Below are 3514 nucleotides of genomic sequence, written 5' to 3'. Positions count from 1 at the left end.
TGCAAACCAAGGTAGTAAGCTCTATTGGTTGTTGCCAAGAGAAAGAAAAAGAAATGGAAGAGAAGAGAAGAAGAGGGAAATAGAGAAGAAGTTTTTCCCTCTCTTTGTGTGTGTCTTGAATGCCTCTTAAGAGAGATTTTCTCAAATCCAATTAATGGAGTTTGATGGTTCTTATTAAGAATACTATTTCCCCATTAAAGCTTAAGGAAGACTAGAAGAGGAGAAGTAGAGAGAGAGAGAGAGAGAGAGAGAGAGAGAGAGAGAGAGAGAGAGAGAGAGAGAGGAGTGTGTGTGTGAATGCTATTGTTGCTCCATGAAAGTAAAGACAAGGAGAAAAGAAAGAAGAAGAACAAGAACCTAAAATTTGGTTCTTGCGAGTTGCTTCAATAAACCCAAGTGCCAACCAGGGTTGAAGCATTAGTGGCACTGAGACAACGTGATTATGGTCCGCATCAAGTGGAGATCGATATTATTGCATCTCCGACAGTTACTTCTTGCCAAGGTAACCTCACTTTTGCCAAATTTCCATTATTATAAATCATCGTAGGCAAGATGTTTGATAAAATGTCTAAGTGATAGTTGTAGTCTATTTGGGGGGAAATTTGCATGTATGAGTGCTTCACTATAGGGCATTGTTATAAGCCCAACTTTATTTTTTTTTTTGTGTTCAGTGGGTGCTGGACACAAGGGCTGTGTGTTCCTTGGTAGTTACAACTACCTAAACCTATTTGCCGTGGGTGCGACCTCTCATATCATTATGAGAAAACTAAGGTGAAGACCTAACCATTGTATGTCATTGGTGGAAACTGAGAATCTGTTCCCTTGGCTGTGGGTGCAATCATAATTAATATTGAGTAAATATTGAGCCCGATAGTGGGCATTACTCCGTGCATGTAGGCAACTGGCCGAAGCACGTATTTCTTGTGTTATGGATGTGTATGCTCATATTTGTATTCTGGATTGGAGTGCTTGGCTGCAGAATGGATGTGTACATCTGGTAGACCTGACCACTTGGTGGTGCAGTGTGGATATATATATGACTGTGTATGTATGTGACAGTGATTACAGTGTGAGGTTTATAAGACAGCTCTGGGCAGCAATACAGGTTATGTGAGTAAATTCCGTGCAACAGTAAGAATGATCAGTAGTATAGATAGCAGCTCTGGGCAGCATCAGTAGACTGTACTATTGAAGTGCAAATAGTAATCGCCACATCAGGGGTACAGCTGAAAAATGAAAAAATATTTGGCACACTGATTCAGCCCCCCTCTCAGTGTCAATCGGGACCTAACAATAATAACTTAAAAAAATACACCTAAGCTCTATTCAAGGTCATGTCGGGAACAATACCTAAACTATACATGTCAGTCTGGGAGCTATAGTCCCTAAGTGCTCAAAGCACCAAGGTTGTTTTAAAAGATCAAAGTGAGAAAGTGCAATCCAAATGAATGAAAGGGAATAAGTACAAGAAGGAAAATTACCTGACGAATGAAGCCCGCTCCCTTGAGACCTCGGTCTCCATATGACAATAGGTCTAGGGTCCGCAAGAGGTATGCATAGGCGGCCCCAACCCCAGTCCTAGGAATCTATCGCTTGAAGATCCCGGAGGAAGAGCACCAGGTGAATGTCTACTCCCCCTCGGAGGTCACTAAAAAGACACTGACCCACAGAAAACAACAAGAAAGAACGGGTCTTAATTATTGGTGCATTTCAAGGTCTCCATTGAATATGATCATACCATCCTAAACAACTTTCTCAGAGCTTATCATGCATCAGAACAACTCCCAAATCAGCTCTAATATGGTCGTTGTTTAGTTTACCCCCTAGTTTTGCTATCTCAACATCCTCATCTCTACTACACATAGCTTATCTATATGATACTTTTCAATTGCCTAACATTCTGCACCATACATTATTGCCGGTCGTATGACAGTCTTATATAATTTTCCTTTAAGCTTAAATGAATACATTGGTTACACAATATCTTTCCACTTTAGTCACCCAATTTAATTCTCTGTGAAACATATTGTCACATTTTTTTTTTGTATATTTATGATTGACCCCAATAATCTAAAATAATCACTTTGCAATCTCTCTATCTCTCTCTCTCCCTCTCTCCCCCCCCCCTCAATTTTCACCACTTCATTATCTATTTGTGTGACTAAAGTTACAAATTATATATTCTGTTCTTTGTTCTACTTATCTTAAAACTTCTTCATTCTAATGTTGAATCCTATTACTCTAACTTTGCGTTAATCATGGAACCTTGTTTTGAATGTTTGTGGTTAAATCATCAATAATAAATGCAAACAAATAAATGTTTAAATTAAGTCGATCTTTGTTGTAACCCAATTATAATTGATAATTCACTTCCTCAACCGCTCACAATTCTCACACTATTCATCACACCTTCATACATATCTTTAATATATTCATATATTTACTCAACACCCTTCTCTTCCCCAGTACATGCAGATTAACTTTCTAGGGACTACAATATTTACACCTATACTCTAAACTTTAAAGTATGTTGTCTTAATGATACCTCTATACTCTCTATAGGTATTCTTAAAACATACAAGTTAATTTAATTTGAAACCCTTGATTTTCTTTGATACTTTTAGAACATTTCTAAGTTGGGGTATATATGTAATTTGATAATTAGACCACTAATTTTGCCGAACAAATGAAAATCTAAAGAGTATACCTTTTCCATGTATTAATCATGTCCCCAGGAAGTTGTAGAAGTTATATATTTTATGTTCTTGAGTCATATTTAATTTTTTTAGTTTTCATTAAATAATAATAAATTAATATTTTGATTCTTATTTCAGTCTTTTAAAGTTCTCATGTATTAATTTTTTATTTTATACTATTAATCATACTTTGTTTCTATGCAATTGATATCATGATCATTGCATTCTTTTAAATATATATATTTTTAGCATATTACACTTAATAGGGTTTTTTTTTAGTCATTTTCCACTTTATTTTTATCCAAGTTTATAAAATTCAAATTTAAAGGTTGAATCATGATAATATAGGCCTGTTTGCTTTTAATTTTGACATGCATAGTTTGCATTTTAGTTTAGATTTAGCATATTGCCTAATTTTCGGCACATCTCTCTATGAATTTTGTATGGATATTTAAGCATACTAATAGGGTTGATATAGTCTATTTTCATCACATATCTTTAGGATAATTTATTTTGAATTAAGGTTTGTATTTATATAGGTTTAGAGGAATTTTTGTAATCTTTTGTTTTCTTAATTCAAATTTTTTTATTTATTATCTATTTAAATAAGTGAATATTAGATTAGAATATTTTCGCTTTGTTGGTTTATTTTTCTCTTCTTTGGGCATATTCAGAGTCATCATCTGCAAATGGTATTCTTGTAATCATGTACAATTTTCATAGTTTTTTTTTTTATGTTTTTGATTTTAGAATTGTGTTATCATAATATAACTTCTTTTTAATATGAAGCACATTCAATCTAGGTATTCTCTCTCTCT

Source organism: Macadamia integrifolia, chromosome 4, assembly GCF_013358625.1.
Source record: "Macadamia integrifolia cultivar HAES 741 chromosome 4, SCU_Mint_v3, whole genome shotgun sequence".
Classification (NCBI taxonomy): domain Eukaryota; kingdom Viridiplantae; phylum Streptophyta; class Magnoliopsida; order Proteales; family Proteaceae; genus Macadamia; species Macadamia integrifolia.
This window is presented reverse-complemented; position numbering follows the sequence as displayed.